Source organism: Trachurus japonicus, chromosome 12, assembly GCF_045865225.1.
Source record: "Trachurus japonicus isolate A0001 chromosome 12, Traja_1.0".
Taxonomy (NCBI): domain Eukaryota; kingdom Metazoa; phylum Chordata; class Actinopteri; order Carangiformes; family Carangidae; genus Trachurus; species Trachurus japonicus.
The window spans coordinates 12,915,657-12,931,915 of NC_140918.1; the positions used below are offsets into that span (position 1 = coordinate 12,915,657).

Here is a 16,259-nt window from a genome sequence, read left to right on the forward strand (position 1 = left end):
AATTTATTAAACCAGTTATTTCAAACCCATATCTGGGCAAAAGGAGAGTGTAAGGTATAACTTCTACACATTAAACAGTTCCCTTCCCTGTCAGGTTCACTCCATCTGGGCTGCAACTAACAGTTTTTTTCATTGATGAAACTGCTGATTACTTCCTGCATTAATTGATTATTTGTTGTCGATAAAAGGTGCAAACACAGTGTCCATTGTGGCTCCCCTGGGCCTTACAGCAGATTTCAGGTCATGTGTAGTTGTCTGACCCACAACTTTACATTATGTTTAACTGCAGCGGGCAGATGTTTTGAAAGGGAAAAGCTCTGTACACTGTCCACTACCTGCAGCTCAGCCCCCAGCAACAGACTGGCAGCATGTAAGGATTATCATAGTGGAGCATTGAATGGCTGAAGAGCCAGATGTTACTGCAGGTGTAGGTGGAGACCACAATCATAGCTAAAAGAGTGTATAATGGATTTAAAGGTCACAGACATTTAAAGTTTAAATTTAATTAAATAATCAAATAAATTCAAGTTGGGTTCTACTGTATTGTTAACACTGTTTTGAGGGGAGACTCATTTCAATATAATTCCTGCTCACACATAGATGTTGCTGTTAGAGGCCCCAAAACCACAGCCGAAGGCTAACCAGTAAGTAGTTAACATCTGTACTATCAGCAAACATGCAGCCATTTGTGCTTCCTCAATTCACTGCCATGCACAAACAACATTCAGTTGAAACAGATTACACACACACACACACACACACACACACACACACACACACACAGTCACTGGGCACCGTCACCACCTCAAATACACAGAGTGCAGAGAACTCCAGCGACAACTTGTCTTGGATTTTTCACAGCTTAGCTTCACCTGAAAGGTCTCAGAACACACATTAAAGCCACAGGGTCTGAATATGTCACACTGCATTATTCCCTAAAAAGGATCTCCCAAGAATTTCTCCTTAATACACACGCTTTGGAAGTTATTTTGGTTCAGATTAGGAATGGTGCCCTCAAATGCAAGCCAGCCAAAATAACTGCATCTGGTTCGTGGCAATTCTTTGGACTGTGTGCAGCTTACACCCTTGTTGGCTCACAGTTGGGCTTTTATCTGTCGGCACTGTAGCAGATAACAACACTGGTTCAAAAGAGAAAAGCTGGTCCGACCTGACTGACCTTCATAGTCCAATACTGCGCTGCTGCCTCATCCTCTCACTGGAGCACATATTGACAGATACAACCACAACATGCATGTTAAGTGGAGATACGTTGGCACTATCTTTGTATTTTTTTCTAACAGATTCTACCGAAAAGCAAATCAATTTCAACTTATTTCCACACCGGTGTTACATCCCCTCATACAAATAAAGCGTTAGCTTTCCTGCTACAGAGAAGGCACCGACGTTTACAGTAAACAGGACCTTCATGCAAGGAGGATGCCGATGAACAATGAGAAGGAGAGTAAATCAGCTGCTAATTTTCTTAACTTACTCACTTTCCATATATTCAATAAAACATCAACAAACCCCAGTCACAGTTTCCAACAGACCACAATGGTACTTATCTTTGTTTTTGTGCTTTAAGGGAAATGTCTCAACAACTGTTCGATGTCATAACATTTGGTACATTTCACTTTTGTGTTTCTATCAGGATGTATAATAATAATTTTTTAAAAAAGAAATTAGACACTATATAAACTACTACATACTGTTTCGGCCTGTGAAGGGGGCTGCTGCTTTGACCTATAGCACCTTCATTACTACATGCATAATAATAACGCATTTAAAACACACTTTGATCTCAAAGCCTTTAACACTCGGATTCATTTACAATACCACAATCTCTACACCTGAGACCGACACACTGATATCCTGTGGTGTTGATGAGCATATCTGTTTCGTTGCGACTGTGCTGCGTCTCTCGTGTGATAACATCAACAGTGAGGTGGCCAGTACCCCCCACCTCTCCCTCCCTCCCTCTCTCCCTCCCTCATCTCCCATCACCCCCCCTCCCTCCCCTGCCAGAGCAGAGAGCTTCCTTAAATGATCACATGGTGCTGCTCATTTGAGGAAGACTGAATACACAGAGATGAGACATCGATCCCACCTGGACGATCAATGGACCAGGCCTTTTCAGGGGAGATGTGAGGAATCAATAATGTTCAGTATGAACGTTTTGTCATAACATTCTTCAGACATCTGCCGAAATGGAATGAAAGGGATGGGAATGGCATTAAGTACAACAGAAAAGACCAAAATAGAGCAACAGCAATGCCATCACACTTCTCTCCGTAAATCGCTGGAAAACATTTCAACTTACAATGTTTTGATTATACTTTAGTTTAAGTTTAGATTAAACCCAGACTTGAGCATACTTTCCTATTCTGATGATCATTTTTATAGATTCTGTTTTGGTTTTTTGGTCTCCGAGGTCAACGTGGTGAACAAAAAAAAAAAAAGGGCAGATTGAGAGGCATTATTAATCATCTCTTAAGCTAAATCACGCAGCCACACATCTGGGTCCTCTCATCATGGTAATGCTGAGGCCACATCATGTTAATGATGAATCAAGCAACTGCGGACAGGCCAAAAGTCCAAAACTGTCTCTGAGAGTGGATAAAATCATCAACAGTGTCGTGAGATAATATCTGCCACCTGACTGAAAACGCTGGCGTTAATCTGACAACAAATCTGTTTCAGGAAGCATATGGCATTCAGAAAAGTAGGTCAACCATTAACCAGCTAACAACAGCCTTCACCACAGAGTATTCTTCTTGCACTCCTTCACCATAAGCCCCAAGTCCATCTCAAATATCTGATGTCAAAGCAAAATACTCTAATTAAAGCAAGGTGCCATCCATATTGAAATGAGAAATAAGACATTTTTCATTTTACAATTTTTCACATGGTGATTTCAAAAGCATTAAAACACACCTTCACCATTTATGACCTTTCTTCCTTTGATGAACTAGCAGCTACAGAAACTATTCAGACTCCATCACTTAATTGTGTTGTAGATTTAATTTGAAATGGATAAAATTGGCATTTCTGCCCTTCAGTCCACGCTCAATAACCTATGAAGACAAAGTGAAAAAATGTTTTTGGAACGTTTATCAAAAAGAAAAACTGAAATGTGTGATTGACAAAAAGTATTCAACCCTTACTACGCTTCTTTGTATAGGTTACAGCGTCAAGTCCTTCTGGTTCAGGCTCTACTAGCTTTGCACACCTGGATTTGCCATTTCCTATTCTTCCTGGATGATCCTCTCAAGGGCCATCGGGTTGGGTGGGAGGCATCCAAACTGCCATCTTCAGGTCTCTCCACAGATTATTCTACAGGGTTTAAGTCTGAGCTTTGGTCTGACCACTCACTGACAGCCACAGACTTGTCCTGCAGTAGTCCAGCCTGGTCTCGGCTGCTGCTGCTTCCGCTTACTGTTTTGCAGAAAGGTCAGGTCGCCTCGGTCTAAGAGCACATGCTTTCTGGAGAAGGTTTCCTGTACTTGGCTGCATTCAAACTTCCCTTATGTTACTATCACCACCAGGCGTCATATGACTTTTACTCAAAGAGATGAAGAGGTCATCCTTCTGGCAGGTTCTCCCATAACTGTAGAGAAGTTCTGTTGGACTAACCACTGGGTTTTTGATCATCTCTCTGACAGAGATAATTAGTTTAGCTGAGTCTTGGTGGTTCAGATTTTTTTTTTCAATTTCTCAGTCACTGAGGCCACTTCCTCCATGACCTTTTGACAGAGCTCTATGGTGTCTTGATCCTGAATTATGGGACCATGTACACACAGGTTCCTTCCTATACAATGTCCAATTAACTACATTTAGATTTCTAGATTAATAAAAATGTTCATTTGATTGAATGGTTTCCTAAAATTAAATTAAATTTGATTCTATTTTAATCTATAACACAGTATGTAAACATTTAAGAGGTCTGAATACCATTAGAGCGTTTACCATTACTTCATAATTGCTCTGCGATGCCCCAGTTACCACTGTTCAGCCAAAGTTACATCAAACTGAGGAAAAACCATTAAGAGGAGAGTCTGCACATGATGTAAGATTGCTCTACTTGACTGCACGGGTTCCCTTTTGGACACAGGAAGTCATTTGCCGTCCAAGTATTTGAGGTATTTTCCCATTAAAAGTAGGTTTATTGAATTAGAATTTAATTCAATATTTCGTATTGATTTGGAGTTGCTGGTGTTTGCTGTTGGATATTATTCAGCCACAAGAATATAAGAGTTTTTACTTTCTACCTTGGATTCACCAGATCACAAGTTCCATTTATTGTCATTAAAGACAGCCACATTGTTGCAAAATTGTACTTTTTGTCTTTGTATTGTCCTACCACTCATTTTTATAAATATGTAGAACACAAAACTCCTGCTACGCGCATGTTGTGAATCAACTCTGCTATACAGTCCCTCAGATATTTTTAGCCTGTTCTTGGCCCCTTGGTGGTTTTTCCTTTAGAGCTTCCTCTTTACATGAGCATCCATCATAGAAAGATGACCTGATCCAGATAAGGTCCTGATGGTGCCATTATTCCTCCAAGTCTTGAAGTTTGTTTCCAGAAAAGAAAATGTAAAGGGTCTTAAATCTGATTTTATGTCTTTTTCCTAATCTGAGACTTTCAGCAGCAAAAGAAATGTTGCCACGGCTCCTTTGACATTCCCATGAAATCTAGTTTTACTTGATCTAATTAGAATCAGTGCAGTTAATTTGTGCAAAATTATCTCACGTCATGATTTTCAATGTAACTAATTGAATCTCAAAACTATTACAACCCCGAATTAATGAGGTATGTGCGTACTTCCTCAACTGAAATGTTTACCCATTCTTGCTGGCATTGGAAACACAAAGAGTAGGCTTTTGTGTTTAACTTGGTTCCATTGGTTACTTTAACTGAATGAGAAAAGAAAAGGTGAGGTGTATTTCTTTCTTTGTGGAACCAGCTCAGTAATCCCAGAATGTCTCATAGGACTGGTAAATACAGGTGCAGAGCCCTTCAGACGCTGCAATCCAGCTGGCTTTGCTGCTCTGTCTGCAGCTTGACCTTCACTATAGTGTCACATTCAGGGGGCATAAAAAAAGAAGCTTCTCACCGCAGCAGGCCCAGGTGACCCCTAAGGATTCTGGGTAAAGGAAAAGTTTGTGTAAGCTAAGCACCGTCCTATTAAATTGACTGAACGCAGGTTTAATGGAACAAATGAGGCGAGGTGATGCAGAACTGAGTTACACACTATTACAGCCCTTAAAACTGGTTTACTTAACAATGTCATGCTCGAGATCTCATCTGATTCAAAAATCAAAGCAAATGCATTACACAATATGAACATGTAGCACTGCCGTAATAAAGGACAACGAGCTCAGCCTGGAGGATTGAAGCATTTTGATCTTTGGACCTCAAAGTATTCTGCTGACTGAGGGCCTTCAAGCAAGTTCTCACATCAAAAAGAAAGACAGAGGAGCTGAAAGAGGCAGAGAGGGATGTCATTAGCATGACTTTCAGTTGCAAGACTAATCCCAGAAAGAGATGATAATTTTCTACTTTTTGTCTGGGTCGTCCATACTGCAAGGTCAGACAGTGCCTGTGTCAGCCTGTCTCTCTCTGACAGATGGTTACCTGACATCACCCACCCAGTCAGACAGGCTTTAATACTTAATATCACTGCACTCACTCTCCTCTCTTTATTCCTTCTTTTCAAACCCAAGACATTTCCCCTCGCAATCCAAGACATCCAACTTGCTAATTCCATGTTTCTTTCTAAAGCTGCAGAATAAAATAAAAAAAATAGAAGCTGGCCATCATGGTACAAGTAACCTTGCTCCAAGGGTAGCCTTTGTGCTTAGCAAAGGGCTCAGATTGTTCCTCCTGAAAAGAGGGACGTCTGCAACAGAGAGCACTCAGTAGCAACATTTGGCCTCTTTTGCACTGAAGATAATGACCAGGCAGATTAAGAGGAGACGAGCATTAATAGCCATCTTTCGCGAGGCTACTGTCTTCAGGTTGTCATGGTGAAAAGTCAACATAAAAAAAAAAAAAACTTCTCCATTCAAACTGTAGCGCTTCCACTCTTTTACATCTCCCGCATTTACGTTTTAATCATGAGCCTTCAAAGATAGTTGTGTGACCTTGCGAGCTGAAATTTTCACAAAGCAACAAAACAGGGGGCTGGTAAATCCCTCGGCTAAAGCCTGCTGGGTGTGAAGGTTAGATAATGAATACCCATACATAGTCACTCTCTTCATTCCTGTTAACAGCACCAAAAAAAAAAAAAAGAACCTTTTCATCTTAGCTGATCTTTTCTCGCGCCACCGCCATCGACTGCTCGACGCCAAAAAAAAAAGCACCAAATGAAAAATTCAGTTAATAACGTAAAGTCAGAACCTAGGAAATCAAGCAGCTGTGTGAGGAGAAGAGGTGGAAGCAGGCTGACATGCATGGCTGGAGTTCACTGGAAGTCTACTGCAGCTCAACCTTCTTTTAGTATAGTCACCTCACTTGGCTGCTCTCTTCCTCTCTCCCTCTCTCTCTCTCTCAGGGCTGACAGAATTATCTTCTGCATCAGAGCTGAGGCTGGGCCAACGCTCCACACAGAGGACTCCATTTCACACAGCCAGCCCCACTGTGGCCAAGGAGACACACAGCCAATCACACTGGAGTATCAGTGGCATGGTCATCCACCATTTTGTGCTCCTCAAGGTCTTTGACTGTCCTGCTTGGCTGAAGTGGAGCTGCCTCTGCTCCGCTCTGCTATCTTGTTACACAGATGGAAGTGTTTAACTTTAAGAGCACAGACCTGAGCGAGCATGCAGCTTCCCCTCCTGTCGGTTCCTCTGCAGACTGTCATGACCGTCAGCAAAAGCAGAAGTGAGATGTGTGGTTTGTGTTCGCTGCAAAGATGGCCACCTAGAGTGCAGCTCTGATGTTCTTCATCATAAGCTGCAGAGATCTGAGAACTGTGCCTCTAAATATGGAGCTTTGAACCACCCTGTCACACCAAACTTTAAGAAGATGTGCATATGCCTCTGTAGATAATAATACAAGTGACCTGACATGTTGGAAACATGTTTTAGTGCTTCCGTGAGAGAGCTACAGTGCAGATTTTCTAAACTGAAAAGCATAAAAAGATAAAAACTTGGGGCAACCCTCTGCAACATTATTAAATATTCCATCCAAAAATGATTAAGTGCACAATTTAATTAATAGCCTCAGGCGTGATTATTTTTACAATTTTATATGGGAAGGAATAGGTAGATATATTTGGTTTTCTCAAGAGGTTTCTTCCCTTGAGCTTGAAAGGGAAAATTCAGAGAAAAAGGATTCTATCAAGTACTGTACACAAGTAGGCTACGGCTCCACACACAATTCATACGTCTAAGCCGTGCACGTTCACGGTCAAGACATGCAAGGCTAGAATAAAACATGATTCATCCAGATCTCCTGTAACTGCAGCACATGGGTTCAAGGGCTAAACAAACACTGCTGGAGAGTCGGGTGGCTGAAGGATGCCCAAGGACAGATCTTGCAGAGAAACCAGGAAGTGCATTTCCACAGGACAATTACTCCAGGAAACCTAACATTCCACACAGCCTTGTAGACCATCTATCCGAGGAAACCATTTCCTGAAATAAATCAATCTGCTGCCGTCTGAAATAAATTCTGGTCCATCTCTGACAGTATCTGGACCCAGTCAGTTCTCAAACAAAGTAAACTGGTGATCCAGTGTCTTTCTCAAACCATGTTCCATTGATTATTTCACCTCAATCAAAAGTCTAAAACCTTGGTTTCATTTTCTCTATCAAAATTCCTTCAGCTCTATCTACTTCCACCAATATGCTTTTTAAAAGAAAACCGAAAAAGAGCTGAAGAAAAGGCTGAGAGATGCACTCAAGGGTTTCTTATAAGTGGTGCTCAGTGGACAACTGCCAGAAAACACTGCAATGCTGACTTCCTTGTAAGCCTGACATGGCAGTTACTACAGTTACAGGGAGTGGGTGAGGTTACAAGCTAGTCAGGATGGAGTATTTCAGAGTGACCAAAAGAGGACACAGGAAGCCAGAAAGAAAAAAAGCAGAAAAGTCAAAGTCAGCCTGGTTTCTGCGCAGAAACGTTGGATGAAAGGCTGTGCAGCGATGGCAACCTTTTTAAATCTACTGGTGAGTTTATCTGAAGAGAAGAAGTTTAGTTCCTCTCCAGGTTCACCAAACTGACCTCTCGAGGCAACTCTACAAGTTTGAGAAAGGAAAGATGAGAGACCCATCAATATTAACTTACCACTGAGACCTCCTTTCCAAGCTTCTAAATATTTAATCGTCCTTGGACAGCTCTGTTGCTTCGTAGGCCGAGCCAGTGTGGATCCCTTCTACAAGACCACTCCTGTTCCTCCTCAATGAAGGCCTTGTCCGGTGGCACCACACTGCCCAAGGAACGGGCGTCTCCAAAGAATTCAGGATTTTTTCCACCACAGGCAGCTCGAGGCTGACAGAGTTGGTTCACTGTGTCTTATTAGAGAAGGGCATAAATCCTGAGCCTAGGCTGGAAACCTGAGGACGCCGTACAGACGACTTAATTTATCTCGTCGGACAAACTGTTTCATCAGCACGGCCACGTTGTACCTGAAGCCTCCGATTTCTATAAAACTAAGCCCCCTGTGCTCTAAAATGTGTCAAAAACACTGGCAACAGACGCAAGTGCTTCAGCTGCAAGGCTTTTTTTACAGGAGGGGAACGACAACGTTAAACTGTTGATGTTCTGATAGAAAGTAGAGAGGAGGAACCAGTTTTGCAGCAGTGTAACGTGGCAACTGACAACAGAAACTGGAATGACACCTCTAGCAAGCCACTTCCTTCTTCTAACCCCCAGCATGATGTTGTCTCATGGTCTTTCAAACAGGCCAATACCGAGTTACACGGCCTTAAATTATTCATCTGATTATCGTTGCTTTAAACAAACACAACCCAACACAATCAAATATTGTGGTTCAAGGGAGAAAGAAACATGTTCACAGAGGGTAGAAGGTCAGAAAAATGCAAGAGCAAGTAGTGAGGGTGTTTTTTTCTTTTTTTCTGCTGTGCTGCAATGACTTCAGTGTTGTGGATGTGGGGCCTGTGTGTGTCAGCACACTTACAAGTGTAGCAGCAGGGCCAGGCTGCATCTCATGAGCCATGCATCATGTCAAGAAAGCACTCACTGGAGCATTTCAATTTGCTTTTGTGCGCCTCCCCAGCCTTCTTCACTGCCCCAGGTAGAGAAGAATGGAGGAGTGCATCACCCAACGTGAGTGAGTGAATGAAAAGAGAGGGAGAGAGAAAGAGAGAGAAAGAAAGAGAGAGAGAGAGAGAGAGAGAGAAAGAGAGAGAGTGGTTGTGTGTGTTTGAGTGCAAGAGACCCAGAAAGAATATCTGTGTGAGTGATGAGCTTCAGCACCGCTTCCTTCCAGTGTTCAAACCATCACAGAAGTCTCTCCTGTTTAATCCTCTGTCCTCTCTGTTGGGCTTTTCTAGCGTAATCCTGAAATACCTTGCAAAAATCCAGTTATGTAATTTTTTTTTCTAAAAGTATCTACCATAGTTCACTTCTGCCCTGTCACCTTAAAGCTGAACTGCAGTAACAATGTGCGTTAAATATTTCATGCAGAGTTACATTTCAACTCTTTTGATTTCGACAGCCATTGTCGCTCTCCAGACATAACACAAATATTTACTTTGCACCATGAAACTATGATTAAACTTACAAGAGACCATATAATAAAAAATATCCCTGAAATATTGATATCAGTGTTAAATGTTAAAGCTGTCATGACATAACACAGTATCTTATAGCATGTTGTAAGGTACTTTGAATAATTCACTGCTGTATAGACACACGTAAAACACACACACACACACACACACAACCACATTCAAACACACACACACACACACACAGATATTCCCTCAATGCATTTAGCCTCAAGTGCCAGAAACAGTAAGTTGAGTGCTGAAATATTATCAGGCCCCAGGGTGCTCTGTGTCATTTAGCTCACGATAAATTGATTACACACAAATTTATTTAAAGATATGCACCATGTAAGGAGAAAATTAATTAAAATACTCAAGATACTACATTCAACTTTGGGGGAATACGACTAATAATCATTTCCATTCCAGATTAAATCTGATGTTTATTCACTTGATTAGTCGATTCATATTTTTGTCTCAAAAACAAATCCATTGACGGCATGTTCAAAATATCTTGTTTTGTTTCAAATCCAAAGTGCACTGTTTGACAAAGGAAAGCAACAGTTTATCAGTTTGGGCTGATCTCATGCTGGGGAAGCTGGAACCAGCAGATTAACTGAGACCGATTCATTTTCTGTTGATCAAATAATAAATTAATTAACTAAGCTTTATAATTTAGACACAGACCTTAAAGACACGGTGTCAAGATCGAGTAGAAAGCCACCTTTGGACCCTTTTTAATTCACATTTACACTTTATATGACCAGACAAATTTGTAATAATTTTAAATTACACAGAGGACCCGGGGACTTTTAGGGGCCACGGAGAGTCTGCGGCCCCTCAGCTGTTGCCCTATCCAGTTTTGCTTTACTACAACACTAACTAGTGGAAATGCCATCTCTGCCAGAGCACGGGCAAACAGCCCTGACTCACATGACCTTAACCAGGGAGCTGAGCAGAAAACCTGAGCACACAGATCAGATCAGCAGCCGCTGAGGCAAGAATACACTTTACAATTGAGAAGGAGTCAAGAATGTGTTGAAGACTTGTGAAAGTTACAGCAGGAACTCTAAGTGCAAAGACACAGCACGCCATGTCAGAGATGAGCTTTCTTTAAAAAAAGGGAAAAAAAAAAAAAAATCATCACAATCGCATCCAGGTTTACATCACTGAGCTCATTTGAAGAACATCTACTATCCACCAGACTATTTCCATTGCACCCGTCTGTGAGACAAATGTGTCGACCGCAGCAGATTCCTGCCCGGCCGTCCTCTATCGGCTCCTCCTTGAGAACCTGTTTGCCCTGCCACGCCAGGGAGAAGGAGCATCGCCACCATTTTGATTGCTCTTCTCAGCCCCAGCATTGTCGCAGCACAGTGTGTCAAGCTCACAGTCTCCTTGTCAGCAAGATTTCACACAGTGGCCAGGGGAACTGCAGAGTGTAGCACAGCCACACTCTCTCTCTCTCACACACACACTTAACACACACAGCAACTGCCACACACACGTACACACACACACACACACACACAGAGACCACGGCTTGCAAACACACCTCCGGTCTCCTGACAGGCTGGTCAACAGATACCTTTAGGATATAATGCGTGAAACGTCACCTGAGGTTGTACAGTGGACGTTACAACACACAGCCTGTTAATAAATGACCCACAGCTTAAATGCATTAGTCCAAATAACTTTTAAAGGTGATTTAAACACCAAATAAATCACTGTAATTATACAATAACGTGCACATGTGCAGCCCAGTATAAACACAGAGGACTCCTGTGTAACCAGCAAACACTTGACTTTCACATTTACACCAACAAAGCTGTAATTTGACCAAAGGTTCAAAGAATCAAGAATCATCTTGAGAACTTCCTTTCAGAAACTATCTGCAACAGCCTGTCCTTCATTCACACACACACACACGCACGCATGCACGCACACACAAACAGAGGAGAGAGACCGAGAGTGTGTGTCTGTGTTTCGAGACCACTTTGTTGAACATTAACCGCCTGCACGGCCAAAACACTGCATTATTCAGCATTAAAATTCCTATCTCATCCATGTGTCCCTCAAGCCATCACAGTCACAGACGTGTATCCTACCGTCCAAAAGTGTCAGCTGCAGGTCTTTAAATAAAAATATAAATCTCACAAGTCAAAAGTTGTGTTATAATTGTGTTAGTTCATGGAGTTAACCTTGAAAGACCCAGCAAAAATGATCTGGTCTGACTTTTTCAGAGTTCTTCTGCTTCCTCTTCACTGACTAAAACTTCAGAGCTGAAAAAAGCAGAAAAAGAAGCAGAGGAAGAGGAAGAAGAAGAAGAGACTGTGGTCGATCTCTTTCTGCTGTCCTTTTTTTTTTTTTGAACACAACCTTTGTTCTGGCGTGAGGGATCCTGCCTGTCTGACTCCAGGGCTCTCCTTGGAGACTCATCTGCTTTCCTCCATTTTATGGTGAAGCCCTACTACTATGACACATACCTGACTTGAGACCAGTGACAAGCACATAGACATCCACAACAGTGCAGGGGGGGGGGGCAGAGAAGCACAAGCGGCTAACAATGTAGCAATAAGCACCAGGAACAAAAAAAAAAAAAAAAAAAAAAAAAACACTAATCAGACTAAAGATACAGAGACACACTGCGTTTACATTCATTTCACCAGCACCAGGACACATCAAGCTCCAACCCTGTGGAGACCCGAGAGAAATCCGCCACCAGATTGCTTTCTTTTTTATATATACATAAGATAGCCTCCTCACACTGGACATGGCTTTCATGGTGAGTGTGTCTGTGTGTGTATGTGTGTGTGTGACTGTGAGTGTGTGTGTGTGTGTGTGTGAGTGAGTGTGACTGGACCAGCGGCTATGCCAGCTCCTCTGTGTCGCTAATGGAGGCTGGTTGGGAGAGGAGAGCAATCCGTGCAATGGCTTCTCCATGAAGCTAACGCGCAACAACACGCACGGCCGGAGAGGGGACGCACAGCCGGGGCCAGTAATTCCCCTGACCAGACATGTCAGAATAACAAAACACTCCGCTCCGGTGCTGCTGAAACACGCAGGCGAGCCTCTCTCTACACACAGCCGCGTCCATTTCCGTGTGTCACTTTGACAACAAACCGAAAGGCGACATAGCGAGGAAGCGCTAGGTTGGTTAAGGATATTAAGTGGGAAGCGAGAAGACCCACTTGACTTTGGGCTGCATGGGTGCCAGCCGGAGCGCCCACCCGACTAAAATCTCCTCTCTCCTCCACTCCCAAGTCGGCAGGACCTGGACTATAAGGAGGAAAAAACGGGGGGTGATCAGCTCTTTCCAGGTCATTCACGAGGCGCTCTCCAAATTATATCCCATGATCTACCATACCGACGTTCTCGCAGACCTTGAAAGCCCAGCCGAAATCTTGGCGAAACTGGAAATATAGTGCAAGAGGAAAAACTCACTAGTACAATCTTCTCCTCAAGCGATCCTCCCAAAAGTTGTCCTCGTATTTCATGCGTGCGCCCGGTCGTTCTAATGGATGATCGCCATCTTTCCTGCTTCTCCTTTGCTGCAGCTGCAGATGACCTGAGATCCGTCTGTCTCTGAATAATGAGCAACCACACAGACAAGGAAGACAATCTGCAAAGCAGGCTACACAAAGAAGTTTGGGAGACTAGCAAGCACCAGAGGGTGCACAAGAGTTTACGACGAGACGAGGGAGCATCAGCAGGATGGACAGCGTCTATGTCTGAGAAGCTCATCCTTCATCTAGACTGAAGTCAGATCGCCTGCAAAGCCTTATCAGCGGCTCAGACCACCACCAGATACATGCGGCCACCGTCAATTTTATATAGGCTTTCCATACTGTGTCTGCCACGTCATGGGGTTATCTGCAGTTCACTTTGGTGGTGGTGATGATGCTGCTGCTTCACCACTTCAACCACACAAACATAGATAGATAGATAGATAGATAGATAGATAGATAGATAGATAGATAGATAGATAGATAGATAGATATAGTCAATATGCAATAAAAATATAAAAATATGTCCTCAATTGAAATAATAAATAAATAATAACAATTCCAGTAACATTCAACACTTTATATACATTTTTTATATAAACCCACCATTCACTGATCACACTCCCACCATGGTTTTTATCACCTTTACTCAAATAAGGACAAAACAATAAATTAACATGAGTGTGTTAATTCATTGTGTCCCTCATTGAAAAACAAACCAAAACCAAATAAATAAGAAAAAAAAGAGGAAGAGGTGTGTAAGTGTGTGTGTGCATGTGTGATGTGTTGCAGCACGTTGTCATTACACAGTAAAGTAGACATGATGCTGCTGCTGCTGCAGGCTGCTGCTCTGTCCACCAGCTGCTAACAAAGAGGGAGCCCAAGACAAAAGGTGCAGGGTCTTGCTCAGATGTGTGTCAGTGGAAGCGATGGGTGGGTGACGGGTGGGTGGGTGGGTGGGTTGTTGGGGGGAGGTTTGAGCGGCACGCCGATGAGGGTGGACAGTGAGGAGAAGAGTCTACTTTGTATGATTGAGTGACAATAACAGCATTTGACAGTGTTTATCTGAACAACGTGTTAATTTGGATTATTACCATTAATGTTGCACTGACATGCAGTATATTTAGATCAATAGGACTCTTTGTCATGTTACTGATGATTTATAGTCAATTAACTCACTGATAAAGATGTGAGATTTGAATGTACATAACTCACTTTTTCCAATAACTCACTTTAGTTTATCGAATAAATACATTTTGCAGCTACGTTGCCATGGAAAGTCTTAGGCATGTGCAAAATGTGAGGCATGTGTAATGTGAGATAGCTGTTAAAAAAAAAGTAATTATTCATTTTTAATCATCAGTTCACTTCATATGAGGTTCAGTAAACACAAAACTCATTTTAATTTAGTGTGACCACATTTTGTACCAGTTCTCCCTGATCCACTTGTGCACATTTGCAGGGTTTTAGGTTGTTGGGGGGAGAGAGAGAGGGGGGTGCTGGAGAACCTGCCACAGTTCTTCTGAGGATTTAGGCCATCTCACTGTCTTCTGTCTCTCCATGTAATCCCAGACAGACTCCATGATGTGGAGATCAGGGCTCCGGTGGGGGCCACACCATCTGTTGCAGGACTCCTTGTTCTTCTTCTTGTTGCTGAAGACAGTTCGGCTGTATGTTCACGACCAATCAGATGTCTTCAGGATGGTACTGTGTGATGGCTAAGACTCTAAACATCACAGCACAGTTTATATGAATCATACATTATATAAAGGCGAACATATGGCATTTCTTGTCTTGCGGAGTTATTTCAACTGCTTAAAAAGCAAACACTTTAATAGTCTGTCTAAATGTCTGTATGTTATATTATTTGCATCTGATGCCAGTGTGTTTATTTGTTAATAGTTTATAATAGTAATTATCTTCCTCTGCATGATGTACGCAGTTGTGTGAGTTAGATGCGTTGTTTTTTTCTCTGCCTTTTGCAGTCAGTAGATGGCAATGACAACTTCTACTGTGATTATTCAAATAAAAGCACTTGTTCTCTGTACTGAGTTTCTTCCTAGTTAAATAGCAACTTTTTTTTTTTACTCATGCAGAGAAAGTTTTCTCTTTTCCTAACGATCCCGACTGTGACATTGAAATACCTGAAAAACCTCAGCCACAAATCTCAGAGGCAGGCTCTCCAGTGATTGTTGTCTGATTTACAGGCTGAGACACTGTGAGGAATTAAATTTGTATAAGATACAGACGCAGTTAATCATGTTTGACATGTGTTGGTGTTGCCTCTTGCGAGGTTCAGTTATGATTGATAGATGGTGGACTGCATTTATTTTTTACGGAATTTATTAGAAGAATGATATGTGGTCACCAACTTGCTATCTGTGTCACCAGTGCTAATCCGGGGCTTGGGTCTCTACAATGCTTTTTTACACAGTAGTGATACTCGCAGTGTCTGAAGTGTGTGACACCCTTGGAGCTGAATCATGTGGGAATATGAATTATATAAAAAGTGCTGTTAAGCATAAGGCGACAGATGGAAACAGGAATGAGCCTTTTTTTAAAGCACTTCCATAGTGCCAGTTCTCCTGTTGCAGTGACGTACATAGCCCCATGTATTTCCCATACACTGTGGCAAATGAGCACTTGCTCCAAAACTGACTTCCTCCTCCTTCAGGGTTACTCTCTGATGGCCTGTTGTTCATTCATGTTTTTTTTTATTTCCCAGAGCCACTTGAGGATTTGAAAAAAAAAGAAAATCTGTCTTATATTCCAGTATCATTTTGATGTCTCAACAGATCATTGAAGGAATGTCTCTGGAGGAAGGACGTGTGAAATATACACAGCCTTGCAGACACACACACACACACACTGTGTTGACAGTGTGTCCTGTGGGTGCCAGGTAGCAGCCGGGGTTTATCATGCTGCTTGGACATATGGCTGCTGCGGCAAATCTGATTAATATGGGATGGCCGCGGAGTCCAGCGTACAGTGTAGGACAGACTGCACCAGGACATC

At 42.4% G+C, this 16,259-nt stretch overlaps 1 protein-coding gene across 3 annotated transcripts in view; it reads right to left on the minus strand.

The window, feature by feature from the left end:
- The window catches only part of znf462 (zinc finger protein 462), a 47,518-nt gene extending 34,031 nt beyond the window's left edge, over window positions 1–13,487 (minus strand). For 2 of the 3 annotated variants that reach the window (XM_085793282.1, XM_085793280.1), the window contains exon 1: window positions 13,183–13,487. The gene's annotated coding sequence lies outside the window, so the exon portion shown is untranslated. Of the gene's footprint in view, window positions 1–8,293; window positions 8,739–13,182 lie in introns of those variants that run through there. The other variant, XM_085793281.1, reaches the window with a different exon arrangement.
- Between the last annotated feature and the right edge of the window lie 2,772 nt (window positions 13,488–16,259).